At 31.5% G+C, this 13700-nt stretch overlaps 1 pseudogene across 1 annotated transcript; it reads left to right on the top strand.

Moving 5' to 3' along the window:
- Positions 1 to 11957: 11957 nt before the first annotated feature.
- Positions 11958 to 13338, top strand: LOC120074543 (putative calcium-binding protein CML35 pseudogene; annotated as a pseudogene). The gene has a single exon (XR_016528427.1). The product of XR_016528427.1 is annotated as a putative calcium-binding protein CML35 pseudogene (transcript).
- The last annotated feature ends 362 nt before the right edge of the window (positions 13339 to 13700 follow it).

Raw genomic sequence — 13700 nt, 5'->3', positions numbered from 1 at the left:
TTGCGTCATATTTTATTATTTTTTGGTACAGTCATAGTGAGATATTCATATAATATGATTAATATGATTAAGTAATTCTTAAAATATATATTATCTAGAAATTTTATTCAACAAGTATTGATAATTATTTCATATTTATTTTTTTTTTTACTAAATTACACATTTATAGTAAAATTGAAGAGTACAGTGAAGCAGAATGAGAATACGAATATCAAGAATATATAATATAATATATTAAAATAAATTAAAATTAAAAAATAATATAATATTGAAAATTAAAAATTCTCTGAAAATTTTCTCCAAATTTTTTGAATTTTTCACCAATCTTCACACCTCTACAAAGACCACAAATAACCACTATTTATAGAGATTTTGGCAACTAGGATGTGGCATATTTGGACTATAGTCATGCATAACTTTATGACACATGTTCTATATTTGGGGTAATTGGCAAATGCCACTTGGTCTTTTGACACTAAGCATGGGTATCTATTTTACACATAGATTATGATATTTATAATAACTCCCTTTAGATATCCAATATATATATGAAATATGCCTCGTTAAAACCTTATTAAGGAAAAAAATCCAATGGGAAAGAAATTTTAGTGAAAGAAAAAGAATATATATTTCATATAATCTAATATTTGTTCCCTCTCATAGAAACACCACTTGATATCTCTAAGTCTCCGCATTCCAATGTTATGTACCATTTTTTCAAAGAGTGTGGCTGAAGGATCCCAACGAAGGGTCCTTGAGTGGAAGCAATAGATCGTCCCAAATCCCATTTTTCAGAATTCAATTTTGTAGAGGAAGAAACATAATTATGCATTTAACAATCAAAATAATACAACATGCAACTAAAACAAAAATAGAGAAATAAGAAGGGTTTCGAGAACCTTTTACCTTTGAAGAACCAAATCTTCACGATCCCACTTCTTTGTGAAAATCACGAACAACTCCAAATGGGCATTACCACTAGATGACCTCGGTATTCTCTGGTGAGAATCAGGGAGTTGTAGACCCTGGTGATTTTGGTGGGGGAATGGAATTTTTCGAGAGAAAGAGATGAAGGAGGATGAGATTTTCTTTTTCACAGAACTGTTCTGTGCTCACTGTTTTTTTCTTTTTTTCTTCTTTTTTTTTTTTTCCTTTTTGCAAGATGAAGAAGAAGAAGATCTCTAGAAACCATTTTTCTCATTTACGTGAACTGGAGAGAAAAGTGGGAGGGAGGGAGTTACAACTTCCTCCCATTAATTAATTTAAAAATTAATAAAATAATTTATTTATTTATTTAATAAATAATTTAATATATATTAATATGATAACCACCTTATCATATAATATATGTTAAACTATATGTTATATCAAATATAACTATATAATCTATAGTTTAATATTGTACCATATACTATATAACCTATAGTTTTTTCTTATGACATTTAATATAAATCACAGTTACATTAAATTTAACAATATGAATCCAATTCATATAATTAATATTTGAATCATATTCAAATATTTATTTTTTCTCATAAATAATTAATATTATAATGTATCAAATACATTATAGTAATTATATCATATATAATTAAAATTTAATTAATTATATCGTATATAATTATTTCCTTCAACTAATTTGAATAATTCAAATTAATTCAAAAATTGATTCTTATTTAATTTCGTTGAACTACAGAAGGGACCTCATGGACTTGTAGCTTGAAGCTCCAACGGTATGTGAATAATTAATCGAACTCTTTAATTAAATTATTCATCATTTGTTAACTGTTGAGCACTCCACTAAATACTGACAGCTACACTCTTTGAACTATAGATATATTTTTGTGTCCATTAGATATAACCAATCAACAGTACGATAATCCTTCACAAATTGCTCGTAAGTATAGTTAGTCTAAAATTATCATTTTCCCTTGTAGTTACATCTAATTCTTTAGGTACCACTGATCCCTCTAATGAACAATAAATCATAGTCCAACTATGACCAAACCCCTCTTGGGCCAGGAGAGGGTGTGGCGTCACATTATTCAAGCCCCGGAATCAGCCTTTAAGGAGAAACTTATCTACTTGCCCCAAAATTGGGGAAGAAGTGAATTCCTTCTTGTGTAGCTATGTTCCCAGCTCCCCAATCAGACGAATCCACAAAATGTTAGGCTTGTTGAGTCGGCGATATGACCACTCTCACCTATATAAATCAAAGAACCACTTTCATAAACAGGAGTTCACAACTCATTCAGGATTCAGGTCATGTTACCTATGGTCATCATGGTAAAATGCAAGTCTCTATTATGAACAACGTTATGTAATGAGGCTAAACATATCGTGGTCCGGACTTATAAAAACTCCTTTGTATAGAATATCCCTACTCACATATCTCCACATGAATGATCAGGATCAGATCATTTGTAGACTTTACAATATTTGTAACATTTACAAAGCGGGTCATACTCGTAGTGTTATCAAGATCAGGTATCCAACCTTATCCATCTACTACAGACCATTTAGATTATCATTTAAACATGATCCATCAGTCTGTCTCTACATACATGTTTAAGCTACAAGATAACCTCAGATGTTAGTTTATTGGTTTATTGTTAATGTAACTAAATTTGAAATAAAACATCACATATTTTATGTACATTACAATTACAAACTGTAAGACTCTACGAGATTTAAGGTATCAACCCCAATAATCTCCCAGTTGACCTAGAGCTAGTGGGGCGTAGAATGTAAAAGTCATACTAAAATACAAAGTATACAAAACAATAAACTAGGGCACAGATCGCCTAGTACATGTCTCCCACTTGCCATAGTCTAAACATCGTTGATCTCATAAACCCTTTTAATTATAAATGTTTTATAAATGATTATGCTAAATCATTTTGTGTATGAACATAAGCTACAAGATGTTCAACACTTATCCCAATTGACATACAATAATTATCAAAAGCTTGAAATGTAAATTCACCAGCATTATCAAGACGAATGGTCTTAATTGTATAATCAGGAAATTGTGCTCTTAACTTAATTATTTGAGCAAGTAATCTTGCAAATGTAAGGTTTCGACTGGATAATAAGCACACATGTGACCACCTACTTAATGCATCTATTAGTACTATAAAATATTTAAATGGTCCAGTTGATAGGTTAATAGGTTCACATATATCACAATGAATTCGTTCAAAAAGTGCAGGTGATTCAATTTCTACTTTAGTTGGTGATGGTCTAATTATTTATTTTCCTTGAGAGCAAGCATCATACGACAATTCATTAGATTGAAGATGAAGGGAAAACCATTGATGGTTTCCGTAGCGAAATGCGGGGATTAGTCCCCTTTTTTTTCACATAATTCCCAAGAATTACAAAATTAAGAAGAAAGATTATGCATTCAAGAATAAAATTACAACATGCTTTTCTAATTAAAAAAGGGAGAAAACAAATTTACATTTGAAGAACCGATTTCTTCACGAAATCCTTCGAACCGATCACGATCTCTTCTTCCAAAAGGGACACCACCAAAAAACAAATTCTCTATATTCTCTAGGGTTGAGAATGGGAAATAGTTGTGAGCTCTACCCTAGGTTTGAAAGAGAGAAGAAGATGGAGAGGAGGAGAGGGATTTTTTTAGAGGACTTTTCTCTTCTGTGTGTTTATTTCAGAGAGAACGGTTCTATCAGTAATCCAAGGAGGAAGATGAATGATAGCCATTCATCTTACCCACTTCACGTATTAAATTAATAAAAATAATATATATATAATTTGTTTATATATATATATATATATAACTATTTTATTTTATATATATATACACTATATGTTATATCAAATATAAAACTATAATATAACACATAGTCTATAGTTTTATATTATATCAAATACAACATAACCTATAGTTTTATTTTCTCTCAATAATACATGGCATTTAATATAAATCAAATTTATATTAAATTCAATTATATGAATCTCATCCATATAATTAATCTTTAAATCATATTCAAATATTGAATTCCTCTTAACTACTTTATGGTATTTAATATAAATCATATTTATATTAAATTTAATTATATAAATTTCATTCACATAATTAATATTTAAATCATATTCAAATTCCTCTCAAATACTTTATACTACAATGTATCAAATAATTATATTAATTATATCACATATAATTAATTCCCTCAATTAATTTGAACACTTTAAATTAATTCAAAATTAATTCTCAAGAATTAGCTGCATTTATGGGTTTCTCTCTTGGTTCGCTATCTATTAGGTACCTGGGTTTACCTTTATTGGCGGGTCGGTTGAGGGCTGAGGATTGTGCTCCTTTGATTCAGAGGATTACAGCTCGTATTAGAAGCTGGGCAAGCGGTCCCTCTCCTTTGCTGGGAGGTTACAGCTTGCTAGGTCTGTCTTACAATCCTTTCAGGTGTTTTAGTGTAGCATCTTCGTGTTGTCTGCGTGTGTAACTCATGAAGTTGATCGTCTGTTACGTAGTTATTTATGGAAGGGTAGTGTAATGAGTCGGGGTGTTGCACGGGTGGTGTGGGATGAGGTGTGCTTGCCGTTGGGTGGGGGGGGTTGGGTGTGAAGCATGTGGCATCTTGGAACCAGGCTGCTATTATTAAGCTGCTCTGGCTTCTCTTAATTAAATAAGGTTCATTATGGGTGGCATGGGTGGAGGCTTATGTTTTGCGTGGGAGGTCTCTGTGGGCTGTTCGGAATGAGGTTGAGAGGTCTTGGTGCTTGAGGGCTATCTTGCTTTATTTAGTGGGATCCTTGGCTGTCGGGGGGTACGATTTTGGATTCATATGGGTCTACGGCGGTTTATGATGCATGGAGTAGTTTGGAGGCGCGGTTGTCGGAATTCATGGATGGTGAGGGAGGTTGGAGTTGGCCAACAGTGTCTTGGGAACTTCTTGAGATCTGGGGTCTTATTCAGGCAGTGGGGCCGAGGGTGAGGGGGGAAGATTATTGGGTGTGGGTACCAATTGCGAGGGGTCGGTTTTCTAGCGCCAGTGCGTGGGAGAGTTTGCGTCCTCGTCGTCTTAGGGTGTCTTGGGCTGGTATTTTGTGGGCGGGGGGTGGTATTCCAAGTCACTCCTTCTGTGCGTGGTTAGCTGTGAGGGACAGGTTGGGTACGCGGGATTGGTTAAGGAGTTGGGATGTGTTGTCAGAGGGGGGGGGGGGTGCCTTCTGTGTGGGGGAGGTGTGGAGTCGCGAGATCATTTATTTTTTGAGTATTGTTTTGGGAGAGAGGTGTGGTCTAGTGTGTTATGTCAGTTGGGCTCTTCGCATCGGTTGGCGAGTTGGAATGTGGAGTTGAGTTGGTTATGTCGAGTGGGGTCAGGTAAGGGGGTGCGTAGTAAGTTATTCCGTGTTTTCTGGTGTGCTTCCATATACTACATCTGGCAAGAACGTAATCGACGACTGCATGTGGTCTCTATAGTTCGTGCTCGTGCTTCTTCTTGGCGGGTTGATCTTCTTGGTCTTATATAGTGTGTTTAATAATGTTTTTCTTGTTGTACTTCTCATTGTTCTTTGTTTTTGCTGTTGTCCCTTGTTTATGGGAGTTTGTTTTCTTTTCTCTGGCTTTCTCTCCAGTGGTCTGCGAGTTTGTTTCCTCTTGTATTGGTTTTGTTCTGATCTTATCTTGTAGGCTTTGTTTTGGGTTCTGTTATCCTGTCTTTGCTTGTGCTTTGATGCTGTGATGCCTTGATCCCGGGCTATAGGATCCCCCTTGTTGTTGTATAATAATATCACCTATTCTAAAAAAAAATTAATTCTCAACTAAATCTCTATTGAGCTACAGAGGGGACCTTATGGACCTGTAGATTGAAGCTTTAATGGTATTATGACAATTAATTAAACTCTTTAATTAAATTACCCAATTTCCATTAACTGTTGGTCATTCCACTAAAGACCAAGAGTTGCACTCTTCACACTACAGATATATTTTTATGTCTATTAGATATAACCAATCAACAAAGCGATGATGCTTCACATATTGCTCGTAAGTACAGTTTGGTCAAAATTACCGTTTTGCCCCTATAGTTACATCTAACTCCTTATGTATCACTGATTCCTCTAATGAATAATAAGTCATAGTCCGACTATGATCAAGTCCCTCTCGGGCCAGGAGAGGATGTGATCACTATGTTCAAGCCCCAGAATGAGCCCTTAAGGGAGAAATTTATCTACTTGCCTCGACATCGGGGAAGGAGTGAATTCCTTCTTGTGTAGTTGCGTTCCCAACTCCCCAATCAGACGAATTCACAAAATGGTAGGCATATTGATTTGACATTCTGGCCACTCTCACTCAAATAAATCAAAGGACCGCCTTCATGAGCAGGAGTTCACAACTCACTCAGGATTCAGGTCATGTCACCTATGGTCATCCTAGTGAAATGTAAGTTTTTATTATTAACGACGTTATATTAAGGGACTAATTATTTCGTGGTTTGGTCTTATACAAACTCTTTGTATAGGATATCCACGCTTACATTTCTCCACATGAATGATCAGGATCGGATTATTTGTAGCACTTTACAACACTTGTAACACCTACAAAGTGGGTCGTATCTGTAATGTCACTAGGATAAGGTTCCCAGTCTTATCCATCTACTATAGACCATTTATGTAATTATTTAAACAAGATCCACTTGTATGTCTCTACATACTTGTTTAAATTCCATAAAATAATCTAGAATCTTAGTTTATTGGATTGAGTATATGCTTATAAAATAACATTTATTTTTCATAAAATAACACTTATTTTATTAACAATAATATGTTTATACAAAGTTTACAAACTATGAGATTACAAGAGATTTAGGACATCAATCCCAACAGAAGAATCTTCTAGTTTTTCTAAGAGTGTACATGGGTTGGGTTAAGTTGGGTGGAGAAAATTTTTTGGACCAACCCGAAAATTCGGGTTGATCGGATTGGCTACTTGAATGACCTGAATAAGGTCTCCAACCCAACCCAAACCTAACCCTTAAAATTGGGGTTAGGTTGAGTTTGATTGGGTTGTCAGTTATTTATTTTTTTTCTTTTATTTTTTTATTTAATTATTTATTGACTTAAAAATAATTAAGTTTATGTACAACACATACTAATAATTAAAATTTCATAAAATTCAAATATTAAATATCAAAATCCAAGATATCTATTACAAAATTCATACAAAGATCATAAAAATATATGAGTTATAATATTATATATATATATATATATGTATGTATGTATGTATGTATGTATGTATGTATGTATGTATGTATGTATACATGTAATAATATGAGAAATTTGAGTTGGGTTGGGTCGACCTAAATTTTTAAAAGTGTAACCCGAACTCAACCCAACCTGAAAAAAACATAAAAATTCAAACCAACCCAACCCAAAATTAAAACTAACCCAACCCAACTCTTACAATTTGGGTTGGATAGTCCGGGTTATTCGGATTGTCAGGTCATTTGAACACCCTTAGGCTCTTCAATGGATGTTCATGTGAATTCTCAATAATTCTTCTCATCATTATAGATTTTGGATGACCTAGTCACTCATGCCAAATTATAAACATTTCTGGATTCATGAACTTTAGGTTTATTGCTGCATATGTTTCAATTACAAATATATGAGTATAATATAATCCAAAAGATAAAGCATTCAATTACTTGTATTTGAGTATAATATGATCCAGAAGATAAAGCAGACAACTTTTCTAGTATACATTTTTCATGTGAGACAATAAATATGATATAAAGATATTCTATCTTATTCTATCTATCAGTCTCAATATGATAACCATTGCAATGTGTATTTTTAAACTTAGTAGATTTCTATTTGATTGAATAGAGGACAATGCATTGTCAATTGTACATTTTGTTTCTTTAGAGAAAATAATATTTGGTTTTCCAAATCCTTCATTTAGATCTGCAGAACCTGATACTGTATTGATTTTTGTTTCGAGTATTGTCTATTTAGAAAAATATTTTCTACTTGTAAGTATTGTATTCATAATTACACAATCTATCAGACATATATTTTTATTCCTCATTTTTTTGTTACTCAACTTATGAAATTTATCCATAATTCTTCATTAAACAAGATAATTATAATAAGATAAACAAAACTTGAAATACAAAAGTTTAATCTAAAAAAAAGACATGAAAGCTAGGAAAAAACAACATTAATCCTTTATATTCTTAAAATCAAAAGAAACACTTGTTATATCATCAACTGTGTCAATTTTCTCTTCAGGAGATTCGGAAAAGTATGCCACATCTAAATTTGTTACATTGGATATGAGTCAAATATCTCATTATCCTGGTAGGGAAAATTAGTTTTCACATTTTCTATTTTTCTTGGATATCAAATATCTCATTATCTTGGCAGGAAAAATTAGCTTCTACATTTTCCATTTTACTTGAATTCTTATCTTATCTTGTGGAGTTTTTTTTTTTTTTTTTTTTTTTTTTTTTTTTAATTATTATTATTATTATCATTTCGTGTGGTTTTCTTTGAAATTCAGATGATTATACGACCACCACAAAAAGAATACTTATTTCTTCCTCTATTGCGGTCATGACCTTGACCACGACCATGATTATTACAGTTCACAACTTCACTTCAGGAAATGGTATTGTTTCAGTAGGTCAAGATTCATGTTTTGTCATCCATGATTATTAAAATTTACAATATTCACTTTAGGGAATGTTGTTGTTTAGTTGGCGAGATTCATTTTAATCAATAACTCATTATTTTGTTCAGCCATAGGAAGACATTAGATGAGTTCATAATACTTTTAAAAATATTTCTCTCGATATCGCTACTGCAGAAGCATATCCGAGACACAAAGTGTAGAAAAATATATTCTCTAATATATTGATTTTATCAAATACATCCATTTATAACAAACTTTAGGAAGAATAATTGTTTTCTGATGATCATATCTTTATGACATCCATTGACAAATAATTATTACCATTAATGTCAATTGCTATAATTCTAATTTTGTAAGATTTGTTATAGTAACACTATCACAAAACATTATATTTATATTAGAAATTTAATATATATGAAATATGCAAAATAATATTTAATTTATTAATTATAATGAAGAGGGGAAAAACAACATACGTTAAGACCTACCTTTTGAGGAAAAATTGATATGATCTCGTGCTGATAACGTATTGTAAAATTGAGGAGCACAATAAAGTGCAATGGGAACATGGATATCATGAAAATATAATATAATATATTAAAATAAAATAAAATAATAAAATACTATAATATTGGAAATAAAAAATTCTATGAAAAATTTCTCAAGAATTCAAGAATTTTCTTTAAACTTTTTGGATTTCTCATCAATCTTCACACCTCTACAAAGATCATAAATGACTACTATTTATGGAAATTCTGGCACTAGGATGTGACATATTTGGACACTAATCATGCATAACTTTTTGACACGTAGTCTACACTTGGGTAATTGGCAAATGCAATGGTCTTTTAACACTAAGCATGAGTATCTATTTTACACATATATATTATGATATTTATAGTATTATATTTATAAAAAAAAAATTAAAGTAGTTCTTATTTATGTAATATCGGTATGGTATTAAATTTTAGATTAAAAATTACTTTTATTCTCTAAACTTTCATAAAAGTAATAATTTAGTTCCTGAACTTTGGTTTATAACAATTTAGTCTATGAATTTTCAATTTTATAGCAATTTAGTCCATAAACTTTACTATGTAATAATTTAGTTTTTGTACTTAGTCCTTATTGTAGATATTGGTGTTAAGATTTAATGAGATTTTTTATATAAATAAATTGACAAACTAATTAGAGACTCAGTATCTTTATAAAATGCAAAATCTACATTATAAAATAATAAAAATTAACATCTAATTTTGATAAATTTATTTACATTAGAAGTAAATTATTATGAATTTAAAAGTACGATGTTATAAACAAAGTTTAGAGATTTAATTGTTACTCTAATGAAAATTTAGGGACTAAAATGTTTTTAACCTAAATATTTTTAGAAGAATATCTTTTCTTGATAGATTAAACAATGTCGCTTTAAATATTCTATAGTCTGACTTTTCTTTTCACGGTGGATTCTCCATCAATTTTGTATCTTTTCCTCTTTCAAGTTTTTAAAATTATTTTATTTTGTTCTATAAATTTTCAAAACTTCTTTAATTGTTCTTCTAAATTTTCAAAATATTTATTTTTTTTTTCATGAGAAACAAAATATTGGTTAGACTCTTACCTTTATTTTCTTTAACAAATGATAAATGACTTCATGTATGTTGGTGCAATATGAGCGTTTTCATTGGACAATATAGTCTAACGGAAATGAATATTTGTTAAAGTGTGAACAATTCATAAATAATCGACGTGTTTTTTTTTTCAATAACAAGATGCTCAAATCTCTCATATCCCCAATTGTTATACATTATATTAGAAAAAGAACAAATAATATATTATGAATATTAGGTAGACTATATTGGGATGAACACTAGTCCGTTAGAGTTAGTTTTCAGACGAAACCTATACTGAATCGATCAAGGTAGGATAGAATGCTACCTTAAATTGGTAAATTAGTTCATCGGTTGAATGAAATGGAGGGAGAGAACGAATGAGATAGAAACTAGATGAATGAAAAGAAAGAGATGGTTGCCGAAGAGAGATGGAAATGTCTCAAAGAGGAGCAACATAACGTGAAGAATAAAAGAAAGAAACTCTAAAATTATATATATACCAACTTTTCATAATAAACAAAAAAAAATATATATATAAATCAATTGGTCTAGTAGTTTAGACCAAACCACTCATGGCAACCGACCGATCAATTGGTTTTGCATATTCAACCTTGCCCAAATTTAATGTCTAAATAGATGGATGACTTTAATTCGGTCTTTTGGATCTGAATGCTCACCTCTAAGCTAGATAATAGCAACAACCAAAACATTTTTTTCTTTTGTTAGTTACAATTTGGAGATTATAATAGATACTTTGAACATCCAATGACAATAATTTTTTTTTTTTTTTTTTTTTTTTTTTTTACAAAAAGAACATTTAGATCAAAATAGATATTTTGAGTCAAAATTCTAAATTTAGATTTAAATCTCTAAAATATCAGGATTTTACTGATTAACATTTTATTTATTTTTATTTTCACCCCTAGCTCCTTCCATTTTTTTAATATCATAATTTTTGTAAATACAACTTGCATCATATGCTTCCTTTACAATCGCGGGGTAGTTATTTGAATGAGTAAAAATAAAACAACAAATAAAAAAATTTGTAATAAATTTATGATAGTCATCTACTTCTTTAAAAATTCTTATTTTTTACTTTTTATTTTATTGTAACAATATACTTGTGCAGTGAATTAGTGGACCCGATTAGATTAGTCATATAAATTAAAATTAGAAATCTTGTTTCATAATCATTTGGTTTTTTATTTTTAGTTTTTTAAAAATTAAGTTTATAAATATTAAATATTAATCTCATCCATAAGTTTTTATACTTTGTTATTCACGGTTTTTATCTATATTTTCAAAAACAAAGTCAAGCTTTGAAAACTAAACAAAATAGTTTTAATTTTTTTCTATTAATTTTTAGAATTTTCCTAGAAATTATTAAAGTTTCCAAATAAGAAAGTAGAAATATCAATGAAAATATCGACAATATCTTGATGTCAATATTTCTGAAAATTTTATAAAAAAAATAGAAATTCAAAAAATAAATTTAAATTAGTAAATAAACATTTTATAATTTATTTAACAAGTTAACATATTGGTGGATTTTTAATAAAACTATCAATTTACCTCTTGTATCAATATTGAACTTATAGAAACGTGAACAATCAAGCTTTTATTTTATTTAAAGGGCATTGTATAATTTTCCAAACACATAATGCAAAATAATAGTATTAACTTCTTCCTTTTATTTTCATTTTCATTTTCATTTTCTAAATTCTCTTTAGGAATTAAAAAAAACTAAAAGGAAATTCATGTGAAGCAAAAACAAGCCCACCCACACCCACCACCTGACCAAAAAACTACATTCTTTGATTCTCCTTAAATTCTTCATTAATTATTAAAACAAATAACCATTCCCCAACAATTATTTAATACAATTATACTTTTAAAAAACAATAATTTAATAAAATATTTAAAAACAAAAAACAGAAAACAAAAACCTAATTTCCCATATATGAATATATATAATTCTTTTTTAAAATTAGTCCTCAGCGGTGGATTCATGTTACACTAGAACGAAACTTCCTGGAAGCTGCCATGGCGGATCTCTCGCTCTCATCCCTTCCATTTAAATCGGCAATTCTCCTTCTCTTTCACCTCCAATTTCTCTTCTCCTTCCCCATTTTCAATTCCGTCTTTCTCTTCTCTACCTTCTGCACTTTCCGCCATGAAAATCCCCAAAAGATTTAGCCCTAAACGCCTCTTCCGATCCAAGAAATATCACTCCGCCGACGTCTCCCGCTCCGATCCCCCGTCTTTCGGTTCCGGTACGTCTTCTTCCTCTTCCTCTTCCGAGACTTTCTTCAAACCTAACGCAACCGCTACCGGTTACGGAACTCCGACCAGTGTTCTCCCTCCCGACTGGCCCGACTCAGGTCAGAGGGAAAACGATGGCGTTGTGTCCAGGAAGGAGTTGGAGGCGATTCTTAGCCGGATCGCGTCGGAAGAGGAGGTTGCGATGATGCTGAGCGAAGTCTCCAGCGGCGGCGGCGGCGGCGATGGATTTATTTGGCTGGAGGAATTGATGGCTCAAGTTGGGACCGGAGTTGAAGCGGCAGGAGAGTCGGAGCTTCGGGAGACGTTCGAGTTTTTCGACGCCGATCAGGATGGGAGGATCACGGCGGAGGAGCTTCACGAAGTTTTCAGATCGATAGGGGATGAGCAGTGCACGTTAGAGGACTGCCGGCGTATGATAAGGGATGTGGATGAGAACGGGGATGGGGTTGTGTGTTTCGCGGAGTTTGTGCGTATGATGGAGCTGCAGGGATGATTGAATGTACGGCCTTGATGCTTTGCATTGGAGGGACGTGATGCGTTGGGATAATGGGTTTGTTTGTTTTTTTTTCGGTTTTTTCGGTTTCTTTTTTGGTTCGAGTGTGTGCTATGTGTAATAGAAATAGACACATGATAATTGTGGTTTGGACCGTTGTGACCGGTCCGACCGGATCCATCAATTTATGAGATGAAAATATGGACTCTACAATTTTATATACGGTTAGTTGATGATTAAATGAAGTAAATGTGGATATTATTTTGCCATTTGGATATTTTTATTTTTCTCCATATTTTTTGTTTCTTAATCTTGATGTTAAAAAATTTTTAACCAAAAAAAATCTTTTGATACAAATTTATAGTTAGCTATAATTTTTATTGAAAGAAAAATGAGATAAATATAAAAGTCGAGACTCCTCGTATGTATTTTTCAATAGTCTCGAAAACTTGTTAAAGGAGTTTTTCTTGATAATTTTCGACTAAGATCGAGATGAGTATGAATTAAAAAGGTCAATAATTTGACCATTATGCCCACAATTATTGTATTATTGGAAGGTGAATAATTATTAAAGGGTCTCAAATTTCCTCTTACATTTAATTTTGAGAAAATGATATTTTAAAAATACTAC

This window comes from Benincasa hispida, chromosome 3, assembly GCF_027475165.1.
Source record: "Benincasa hispida cultivar pf3 chromosome 3, pf3_genome.v1.1, whole genome shotgun sequence".
NCBI lineage: Eukaryota > Viridiplantae > Streptophyta > Magnoliopsida > Cucurbitales > Cucurbitaceae > Benincasa > Benincasa hispida.
The sequence above is the reverse complement of the archived record's forward strand: the minus strand, read 5'-3'. Positions and strand labels throughout refer to the sequence as shown.